Source organism: Lissotriton vulgaris, chromosome 7, assembly GCF_964263255.1.
Source record: "Lissotriton vulgaris chromosome 7, aLisVul1.2, whole genome shotgun sequence".
NCBI classification, from domain to species: domain Eukaryota; kingdom Metazoa; phylum Chordata; class Amphibia; order Caudata; family Salamandridae; genus Lissotriton; species Lissotriton vulgaris.
This window is the reverse complement of record NC_141695.1, coordinates 1048342388-1048354402: the sequence shown is the minus strand read 5'-3', so window position 1 is coordinate 1048354402 and position 12015 is coordinate 1048342388. Positions and strand designations below refer to the sequence as shown.

Genomic DNA, 12015 nt, shown 5'->3' with positions numbered 1-12015 from the left:
GAGTTGGAAATTGGAGCCCAAAATTAAATGAATATCCTCAGTTTTGTTTTTTGTAGTTTTATATAGAGCAAACTCGACCCGAAGGTATAAGAATGCTTTATATATCAGCAACAGTTTCGTTACAGACTGACACATTCATTTTTGCTAAGCACGGGGAGATTAAATTATATTTGCCCATTAGTGGGAGCAGTGCAGGAGCATCAAACAAAATATAGTATGGACGATGAGTGGCCTTGATTGAATTTAGAAAAGCTTCAATCATTCTATTTAAAAAATATATATATATATATTTATATGTGTTTGCGAATTAAATAAATTGTGTCATTGTTTGTGTATTTGTTTGATTAATGCTTTTTCTGCATTTTTTGTGCATGGTTTAGCTGTTCAAATCATGGACAATGCTTAGGCCGGGGTACCCCGCTTCCTGAATGACTGAGTGAGGGCTCCCCGGATCCCAATGATTCAGTGGGGGTCCCCCGGTTCCAGTAATGATTCAGTGGCAGTGCCCAGAAGTCAAAAGGTTGAGATCAGTACTACAAACAATGAACTATCATCGGTGTTCAATTTTGTGGGAATAAAGGCTTTGTCTGAAATTAGTCTATTAATGGATTATGAGGCAATGCAAAACACAAACTGAATAAGGGACTAAATATGACCAAAGCAGCATTTATCTCCGAGTTACGAAATTAATGGAGTCAGCTCACTGATACCAAAGCACAGATTACATAGAAAAAGAGAATGGTTGGCATTTGAAGTAGGTTTAACAACAACAAGGTTAGGATTGGTTTCTGGAAGACAGAAAGATGTGTTAAATAGAAAGCGAACTTGTAAGTGGTGCTGGATAAATTAACAGATTGAAAAGATGCTATTAAAAACTAAAAAATAATGAGTGAGCAATATTAACTGCACCTATGAAGTGCTAAACATGCACTTAGAAGGCAGAGAGGACATCTCCAATCCAATTACTTATTTTTTGAGTGCACTGCCATAGAGCGTATATAAACACTCTCCTTTGGGTACACCCAGAACTCATTTTCTGCCTCAATGTAGCGCTCTTGCTAAAATGCACAGTTTAAGTGCACTCATGAAGTTTAGAGCCCTCCAACCCAATGTCATATTTATTAATATAACATTGGATTTACTTCTAGCCTATAAATTAAGCCAATGTAGGTTTCAACGTGAGGAAGCCATGTATGTGTTTTCACCCAGCCATATTGGATACTGCCTCTGCAGCTGCATTTTATACCCATTACATTTCTGAATGATTTTTAACCAAGAGGGTATTACTCTTGTCAATTTTTCAAAATCAATTCAAGGATGCTTAACAGGAATTGCATCTTGCTCTCATAAAGGCTTAATCATGATGTAATGGTGTCCATTAACGTTCTAGTAGTTGGGGGGCAGAGCTGTGGGAGGAACCGGACTGGGAGAAGCAGGGAAAGGAACTGGTCAGATTAGAGTAGGGACAGGGAATGAACAGACGCTTAATAAAGAAGGTGAATATAAGTCTGAGTCCGAGCTTCATTTATGCCCACAAGACTCGACAACTGGCGACGAGGATGGGATATCAGCGCATGGCCTGAACGCGCTATCCCCAACAAGTAATTCTGTCCCTGTCCCGCCGCGTGTGTGGCGTTGCTGCCGCGGAGAGCGCGATCGTCGGGGTGCTCGTCCCCGCCGAACCGACGGTGCTGAAGCCTGCCTGCTCCACGCGCTGCGCCTGTGAGCGCAAGTGCCCGCTGAGCTACAGATGCCCGCCTCGGGCGCCAGAAGAAGAGATTGCTGCCAGATGCCGGGAGCCCACCCCGGTCCTACCTGCTGCCAGAAGTTGGTGGAGGACACTGAGAAGCCCCGAGCCGTTGCACCAAGCTGCTGAGGCTGACTCCATGGAGAGTGCCTGCCGGTGGATATCGAGGCCCAGGGGAGTGCGATTCCTAGCCCAAATCTCGTGGGAGACGAGATTTCGACAACGGCAGCCATCTTGAGGTCAGGCCTCTGCTCCCATCCCGTTAAAGATAGAGGGCGGCCATTTTGGAGTCAGGCAAAAGTAACTTTGCAAACAAACCCTGGCTACTACAAGCCTGAAAATTACAATTTAATGCCACGAGCTTGTCGGCGCATGGTGGAGACACACACGGAGGACAGAGGACAGGCGCTCCACATTATTCACAACCCTTTGCAGTAGGTGCACACAGTGAAAAGTCCGCGACGCCACTGAGTGAGTGGTTTGAAGGGACCGATCTCACCACAAAAGACTGCCTGAGAGTATCTATAAGTAAACACACCATTGTTGAAAGATGTCACCATCGCCGCCACGTCAAACTGCAAATCCAGTCGGCGCCAACCGGCCCAGCATGATGGGCGTTTCCTTCTTACGCCCACCCAAGCCGCTCGCACTTGTGGCTGGAGGAGGTATCTGGCTCAGATGGCAAGAATTGCTCGAGGACTTCGAAGATTTCATGCAAGGGTCCCAGGTGACAGCAGAAGATTAGAAATTAATTGCTCTGCGTAACCTTGTAGGAAAGGAAATTAGTCAACTCATCAAGGAACTGCCTACGGATGATACCGGATCCTACACCAAAGTGCGTGATGCACTAAACAAAAAGTTTTTGCACAAAAAGAATGTCGACTATGAAAGGTATACCTTCAATCTAGCGTCGCAGGAGAAGGAGGAATCATAGAGCACGTTCATCACACTGCTTCGGAGACTGGCTCGCTATTGTGAATTTGATACATTCTCCACTGAAGATGCCCTCAGGCTACGTATCATAGAGGGTTGTCAGAGTCCTTAAGGTGTCGACTACTAAAGAAAAGTTATACCTTAGACGAGATCGAGGGGAGATGACCAGAGTTCATGACCAGGCGGAGGAACACGCCAAGAAGATGGAGGCAGGAAGCACGGAGAAGCGTGAACAAGCCTTCCGACTTCAGTCACGCACCACTCGAAGGTCACCTTGTGAAAGACAAAGATCGAGACCAAAAGCTCATCATCTACCCACAGGTCACAGACGTCATGGTTCAAGCAAAAGAGACAAAAGACGTGAACGTCCGCTCAAATGTTACCGGTGCGGATATGACTTTCCTCACACTGATGGATGTCCTGCCCTTGGCCAACAATGCCGGAAATGCGGAAGAGATAACCATTTTGAAAATGTCTGTGAAGAATACCGAAGAGACAAGCAGAAAGACCCCGGGGGTCCTCTCGCCCGACGACCACCCATCACAATGCCAAAGCAGTCCACGATCACCGAAGATCGTCCACAGGATCTTCACAATCGAGTGGGACATCACACCGATCATGTTGGTCGAGAAGGTCACAGTCTTGAGAGTCGAGATCACCATCTCCTGCGTCACAGGACAGCGACGAATACATCTGCATGGTGGCTGACCCCGATCAACTCAAAAAATACCTGCGAGTTGATATCCGTGTAGGAGACCATTCAACCAAGTTCGTGCTCAACAGTGGTGCATCCTTGAACTACATTCCAGTGACAGAATATCGAAGAATGGATCCCATCCCTCCACTAAGTCCGGCGCAGGGTATACACGTGGATGTCTAAGAAACCACTTCCCTGTCTGGGAAAGTTCGCAACCACTCTCACTCACAAAAAACACACTGTGCCTGCTCAGGTACACGTGATTGAAGGACCAGAAGATGACTGTCTTCTCAGCCTCCCTACAGCCGAACGCGTCTGGCTGGTGGAGATCTTATATCATGTCAGTGACGACCCAGACATCATCCACAAGTTTCCCAAGCTGTTCATTGGGCTTGGTAAGATGGCCCGCTGTCAAGTGCGGTTACATATCAACGAGCAGGTGACACCCGTTGCCCAGCATCATAGAAGGGTCCCGTTTCACCTCCAAAAAGCCGTTGAAGAAGAATTGCAATAGCTGCTACAAGCTGACATCATCGAGAGTACTGTGCAAAGGGGTTTTTGGAAGATTAGGACTGTAGGGGCGCACTGCCTGGGTTAAAACGTTACAAGGTGTGTAAGGAGCAAAAGTGTCGTTGTGTAGTGCGTAAAGAGCAGACGGAAAAACACCCTTAACCGTCCAAACAAGTCAAGAGACCAGGCAAATTTAACAGAAGTAAGCTCTCGCAACTACATGTGTGTACATCAAAAAGGGTACAATGACCATAAGTAGGAAAGAAACGCAGAAGCAGGTTCTTTGGTGTAAATCCTCTTGTCACAGCAAGATGTTTAATTTCCTCCAGACTTTGAGAGTAATATCAATCGCCGACACGTGTTTCGTCGTGTACGGTTGAGTCAACACGACTCTTCAGGGCTTTTACTCCAATTCCAATGTGTGGTTGGAGTAAGTCTGGGTCTATAAGAGCTCAGTTTCAAGCAATGGGTATTCTTTTAGTTTGTGAAACAGATGATGTTGATTAGGAAAGTAGTCGGTAGCGGTATATGGATAGAAAATTCGTATCCCACTGGTAATTTTGATATGAAAGTATAGCGCTGTGTCTCGCTATGCTTTAAGGCGGGGAGCCGGGAGGGGATTCTTTTGTGGCGCCAAATGAGGAAACAAGTACGTATCCTCTGCGGTGGTGTTCCGCTGCAGGCAATCCCTCCTCTGTTGGTTCCCGGCGGTCGTCTCTCGTGTACGAACCTCATTGTACCCTTTTTGATGTACACACATGTAGTTGCGAGAGCTTACTTCTGACATCATCGAGAGGACTAACGGACCCACTCCATGGGTTTCGCCAGTTGCGATTGTGCCAAAAAGGGGTACCTAAAACAAAGTGCGCCTCTGCGTTGACATGAGGGTACCTAATACTGCCATCGAGCGAGAGCGGCATCCTGGACCACATCTGAGTGACATGATTACGTCCCTCAACGGAGCTCAAGTCTTCTCCAAGTTAGACCTTAATAAGGGATACCATCAACTGGAGCTACACGAAAAATCACGGCCCATCACCACGTTTGCTACTCATCTTGGACTTTTTAGATATAAGCGGCTCAGTTTTGGAGTCTCTTCTGCCGCAGAGATATTCCAAGAAGCCATAAGGAAGACAACCCACCACGTTCCAAATGCCCTGAATTATAGTGACGATATACTTGTTTATGGTGCGACAGTGCAGGAGCATGACACAGCCCTGGACAGAGTTTGTCATGCCCTCTTAGACACAAACCTCACACTGAATAAAGGGAAATGTGAATTTCACAAATCCACGTTGAAATTCTTTGGACATATATTTTCGGGAGCCGGAATGAAACCAGACCCTGAGAAAGTAGCGGCACTGAATGACACCAACAGCCCTCAAGATGTAGGGGACGTGAGGTCCTTTCTCGGGATGGCGAGCTATTGTGCTCGTTACATACAAGACTATGCTACCATCAGCTATCCCTTGCGCAATCTCACCAAGCAGGGGCAGCCTTTCGACTGGACACCACAATGTGAACAAGCTTTCCAGGAAATCAAGAAGGCTGTGGAATCCGCGAACAACCGGGCGTACTTCAATCCTAAGAGCAAAACAGAAATTACAGTGGACGCCAGCCCCATTGGCCTAGGTGCCATCCTGGCACAGTTTGAACATGAGACCGATCAGCGGCACATTGTTGCGTATGCCAGCAGGAGTCTCACGGACACGGAAAGAGCTTATTCTCAGCCCGAGAAGGAGAGCTTAGCTGTTGTATGGGCCTGCGAGCATTTCCATATCTTCGTGTATGGCAAACACTTCACGTTAGTCACAGATCACCAGGCTTTAATCACCATCTTTGGCAATCCACGAGCTGAAATGCCTCCCAGGATAGAACGATGGGGACTCTGTCTTCAGGAATACACGTACACTATCATACACAAACCCGGGAAGGCTGCCAATCCTGCCGATTACATGTCAAGACATCCCAAAATCACATCTGCAACAGAGTCCTCCCTTGCTGAGGAATACATCCATTTCGTGGTTGACCAAGCCAGGCCACCCGCTGTCCCGCTGGAAGCCATCCAGGATGCCACCACGCAAGACGCTGTCCTGCACCAAGTGAAGCATCGTCTCCGAACAAACACGTGGCGACACTCTGACGAGGATGAAACCCGAGATCTGAGTGAGAGGCAAGAACTAAGTGCGTTCAAACATGTAAGAGATGAATTATCAGTCACGGAGGATGGCCTTGTGCTCCGAGACCAGAGAATAGTCATTCCTTTGCAACTTCGCCAAGGCGTGATCAACCTAGCCCATGAAGGACATCACGGAGTGGTGGCGACTAAAAGAGCACTCAGAGAGAGAGTATGGTTTTCACTCTTGGATCAGATGGTAGAACTGACCCTCAAAGACTGCCCTCAGTGTCAGCTTGTGAGCCACGGAGAACCGCCCGCTCCCCTGCAAATGTCCACACTACCCAATGGCGTATGGCAAGATGTTGCCCTGGACTTCTTTGGGCCTCTTCAATCTGGGAAATACATACTAGTTGTCATGGACGAGTATTCAAGGTTCCCCAGTGCCCAGTTCGTCTCGTCCACAAAAGCTGCTGTCACCATCGCTGTTCTGGATGAAGTCTTTGCCGCCTGGGGCATACCCAAGACTATCAAAACAGATAACGGACCACCTTTCAACGATCAGGAGTTTGGGGAGTTTGCCAAGCACCGTAATTTCAAACATCGTAAGATTACCCCCCTGTGGCCGCAGGCCAATGGCAATGTTGAGCGATTCATGGCCACTCTGAAGAAGACACTTCAACAGGCAGCACTTGACAAGAAAGACCGCCAAGTTGCCTTAAATGAAGTCTTGCGAGCATACCGCACTACTCCACACACAACCATTGGCAAGTGTCCGGCTACTTTAATGTTGGGACGATCCATACGAACCCGGATAACCACTCTGGATGCTGCCTTATGTGCCGACAAACATGGCCTCGAACATGACGACATCGCGGCCGCAGATCGAAAGAGCAAAGGGAAGATGAAATCATATGCGGATGCCCGGAGGAGAGCCAGAACCCAGTCTATTCATGAAGGAGACTGGGTGTTAGTCAAACTGGAACAGAAGAGGAAAACAGATTGTCGATTTCGAGCTGAGCCGCTGATGGTCACACAGCAAAAAGGGACTATGATCACTGCGGAGTCTAAAACTAAGAGAAGCACAAGAAATGTATCACACTTTCAAAAGTGTCCTTCTGCAGTCAAAGATGCCTTGGCCTATTCGTCAAGAACTGTAGCCAGTGAGGGTGTGGTATCCAGCAGCACTTTGCCACGTATCCTGCTGAGCTGGACACTGGAAACTCAGAAGTACATCTGAGACCGCGACGAACCATTCCAAAACCTGTGCGGCTAATTGAAGAACTGTAAAAATGTTCATGTTGTCATTGAAATGGCGAACCACTGCCATCATAATTGACTTTCGTTTTGTCTAAGAAGAGGGGAGATGTAATGGTGCCCATTAACGGTCGAGTAGTTGGGGGGCGGAGCTGTGGGAGGAACCGGACAGGGACTAGGGAGGAGCAGGGGAAGGAACTGGTCAGATTAGAGTAGGGACAGGGAATGAACAGACGCTTAATAAAGAAGGTGAATATAAGTCTGAGTCCGAGCTTCATTTATGCCCACAAGACTCGACACATTTATTGTATTGTATTGTGGCATACTTGTATAGCGCAACCTGTCACCACAAAGGGCATCCTGGCGCTTTGACCCGTACTCAGTGAAAACAGTAGCTCAGCCTATCCTGGGAAAAAGATGAGTTTTTAAAGCCTTTCTGAAAGATAAGAGATCTCCAAGGCTTCTCAAGGATATAGGCAGAGAGTTCCAGAGTTTGGATGCCGCTACTCTGAAGGAGCGGCCCCCCATCCTCACTCTCTGGAATCGCGGGACTACCAGTAGCCTGGATGACGAGGAGCGTAAAGCTCTAGCTGGACAATACCAGGCAAACATTCGCCGCAAAGGAATGGGGCCCAGGTCATGAACAGCCCTAAACACAATACACGCTGCTTTGTAGCGCACCCGTAGATGAACTGGCAACCAATGAAGTTCTCGCAGTGCTGCCGTAGAAGAGCTGTGGTAGGGGCGAGAAAGGGCGAGTTTAGCAGCAATATTTTGCACCCTTTGCAACTTGCCCAGAAGTGTTACCGGGGCCTCCAGAAGTAGTGCGTTACAATAGTCAAGTCGACTTAGGATGGTACAACGCACTACTTCTGGTCTGGCTTGCGCAGGGAGGAGAGGAAGGACCTTACGCAGCATGCGGATCAGCATCATACATGTTGAAGAGATCTTATTCACATGTAGATCCAGCTGCAGGTTAGGCCCAAAAGTGACGCCCAGATTGCGCGCTGATTGTGCCGCAGACACTGTCTCTGAAAAGGACGGAGGCCAGAAGTCCACTGGAAGATCGCGAGGAACCCGATCCGCGGAACAGTGTAAGACCTCCGTCTTTGTTCCGTTGAACTGTAGCGAGTTCAGCCGGAGCCATTCTGCTGTCGCCTGCATGCTGCATTTAATGTTCATTTATGCCAAACGTCCTGCAACGCATGCTAGATTCAGGGCAAACATTGCTTGCAAAAGTTCAACCAATGATGACTTAAGCCTTACCATGTCTATTATTTTACAGTAGGAATCAAGAGGAAGCCTGTCTCACACCGAGGTGACATGCTAGGTGTAGAAACACACTGGAGCGGACTGATACAGTGTGATGAGGGAAGGCAGCATTCTAGTGGGTGTGGCTGTGTACCCAGTGTGTGGCGGGAAGCCACCTTCATATCACAAAGCAAGAAAGCAGATCGATACTGATAGCTTAATGGACTCGGAGACTGGTCAATCGATGTTACACCAAGGTCCAGCTGCACTAATCTAAATGGTAAATGTAGGTTGCGTGTTACCTATGTAAAAAGATTACGTTGTAGTGGGCAATGTACTTTATGAATGGGACCCAACAGACCGCTGAAGCTGGAGTGTAGCTGGAAGCAAGGGGAGTATACAGGAATGTACGAGGTAATTGGTTATAGACGCCGTGTGCAAAGTATTGTTATTCCTGGGGCGTGAGTTTAACCCCCGAGCAAAATTATACATTACATCCAAGTATGTGAAGATCTGATGTCAAGGGGAGGGGGCGGAGTCAACGTTGGGAGAGGACTATAAAAGAGTAAATATATAAATTAAAATAGTGCCAATGGCCACTGCCCTTCCGTTACACAAACAAGAGCTTTTCAAATCATTAACCGTAAGTCGTGTATTGATTTTCTAGTCCAACACACTCTTCCCTGGATCTCCCGCAGATGCTGCATCATGTTCTGCGTCAGCAAAGCCTCGATGTCAAAGAGGACAAGTGTGAATTAGCAGCAGGGCCTGGGATGATGGATGGTAAATGCGTATGTAAAGAGCTGGGGAAGAGGAGGAGGGTCGGGGGTGTGTTTATAACGAGCAGGCTAGTGGCAGCTGCGCAGCGTGCAAGGCCGACGAGTGCATGCGAGGTGGGCGAGTAGAGTGCCGCGGGTCTCGCATTATAGGAGGCACGGTTAGAGGGTAAAGAGGCTGGAAAAGACAGTGGCGTAGAATGTAAGTGGGAGGGCTCGGTAGGTGCGAAGAGAGGTTGTGGCTTGAGGGAGATGCGTTGTTGAAGTATGCGCACTGTGCAGAAGGAGGCGGGCATGATGTGCGAGAGATGGGCTGTCAGCGCCAGTTATATTCGGGGAGGTGGGTGGGCAATGGCTTGTGATGCATTTGCGGAGGGTGGAGCTCGTAGTGTGGGTGGAATAGCAGAGGAGGCGGGCTATGCTGTGGCTTGGGGGCAGGCATTTTTAGGAATATGTGAGGCGCTGTGGTTAGAGGAGGGGCGGTTTGTTGACGTGTGAGCGCTAAGGAGATGGGTGTCTTGTGTAAGGAGGTGAACATCGCAGATAGCTTGCAGTTTCCGTGTGAGAATGCCTGTCACGCCATGGAAAGGGAGAGGGGGCGGGAAAAGACAAGGAGTGATGCAGTACTAGTAAGACGCCCCTAGAGGAGTCCTCTGGGAAGCCGTGAGAGTTTTGAGAAGGTAAACAGCCACTCCCCCTACAGTCCCCATCGAAGCGTGCAGCCAGTGCCTGCTGGTGTTGTACATTTCCACTGTCCATCCTACGCAGCACCCGTCCGCGTCCCCTGGATCACCAACTGTATTACCGGCGCAGCTGTAGCAGTGCTCCCTTAACGCGAATGTATACGTCACGCCCGATTCACGTAACATAATTCTATCGAGAGGGGTGGTTCCCCGGCCTACGGTGTAGTGCTTTACTTGAACAAAAGTAACGTTTAGGGCTAGATGCGGAGGTATACCGGCATTAACCACTCAGCAGCACTTGCTGAGAAGTCCACATTTAAGACCCAAGCATGGCGCATGCAGGCAGGAATAATATTTTTTTACAGGAAGGAGGTAACAAGGTGGTGACTATTATATATACGTCATTACTTTCTCATATCGCGGCGAATTCTTCATCCACTACCTTTCCAACCAATAGAGTCCCAAAAGTGTCCAAAGATGTTCTCAAAAAGCTAGGATAAATCGAAATGCGCTCTCTGTCATCTTGCACAGGCACGCCCCTCTCCAGCGTTATGCTGCTCGGCATGGTTTTCTCTTTTGAGGAGGGGGCGTGATCCACTGCCCCGCCCCCCTCCCAAACACAGAGTCCCCCATGGCACCCTGCATACTTTCAAAGTGCATGAACGGGAGACCACTAGCCTAAATGCCGCAGTCATTAATGACGTCCCCCCAGCAAACCTTGAAAAAGTTGTTTACCTCCCCTGTCCCATCCCGCTGCAGCTGCCCCATCCAACATACGCCATCCCTCAGCCTGCACGCTGCACTCTCCCCACTCACCAACACCCTGTGGGAACAAGCCAAAGAGACCCCCGAGCTCGCGGCGCGGTTAATTTTGCCTTACCGTGCCGCCTGCTCTAAAGGCTCGAGGAGCGACGATGTCCCAGAGTTCAATCAAAATGCCAGGGAGACGATGCAACGGAAATGCAAAAAAAATAAAAAAGGGCGGGCGGGGGAGCGGGTTCATTGAAAAACACGAAAAGACAAGATCAATCCGGTACAAGCACACAGTAAATCCCATTAAAAAATAAGACGTTGATACCTCTTCTAGGAACGGATACAAACTAACTCCATGTTTGTACCACAGAAATGAAACGTTTCCAAAGGAGATGGCCGCTGCTGTCAAATCCAACCAACCGGGAAAGTCTCTGTTTGGAGGATCAAAAGCCCTTCCCAAAAAAATCCCAAAATTCAATATCGACCTTAATCCTCTTGGGCGTCCTTTATTTTCGAGGACCCAGGTGAGGGCACGGGCTGCTTATCTCAGTGCGAGTCTCCTCCTCTCCCACCTTCTCGCATCTGTCCCTGATATAAACACACACACGCAGTTCGGAGGGTTCAGGTTGCAAACTGCTGCAAGTCGGATCAGGTTGGTTTCGCAACGCACGTTAGAAAAGCCCACTTTCCGTCCCCTCCTCTTTTCCCCCCTCCCTCACTTTTCGTTTCCTTTTAGTTCAAGCGACATACACACAGCGGCAGCAGTCCCTGCTGCAGCCTCCACACCACCACCAACGCTCCGACTTGAAAAATCTTTTGGCGCCATATTAATGACGTACTTACAATTTTCGCATTTCTTTCTGCGTCAAAAGGGAAAGACAGGCTGCTTTAAATAATGAAACTGCGTTACACCCATCCGCGTATGAATTTTGATGGCGAGTTCGCCGTAGAGGAGGGAGGCAAAAGCGTTTTGCTAGGCGCTGGAGAGAAGTGAGAGGTCTTTCGAGCGGGCTAGAAAACTTATGTTTAAGAAAGGCGGAGGCATTTTATCGGGCTTTAAATTACATAGAAGGGCTCCCAATGCACGTTTTTGAGTCTGAAGACATTTAGATTATTATATCCTTTAAGAAATACGAACTTGCTGTACTACGAGCGTGTGCATTTGTATAATTCCATACATAAGCGGGGATTCAGCAATTACTTTGCCACTTGCAAAGGGACATGTGGTCTCGTGTCAGAAACAATGTGGTGCCCAGCATCTCGAGCGCAAGCAGGGTTACTTGTTTCCAGAT

The 12015-nt window shown here is 48.4% G+C and overlaps 1 protein-coding gene across 3 annotated transcripts in view; it reads right to left on the bottom strand.

Moving 5' to 3' along the window:
- The window catches only part of JADE2 (jade family PHD finger 2), a 523571-nt gene extending 512042 nt beyond the window's left edge, over positions 1-11529 (bottom strand). The window contains exon 1 of one of the 3 annotated variants that reach the window (XM_086931489.1): positions 11049-11529. The gene's annotated coding sequence lies outside the window, so the exon portion shown is untranslated. Of the gene's footprint in view, positions 1-10850; positions 10913-11048 lie in introns of those variants that run through there. The other 2 variants (XM_086931491.1, XM_086931490.1) reach the window with 2 other exon arrangements.
- Between the last annotated feature and the right edge of the window lie 486 nt (positions 11530-12015).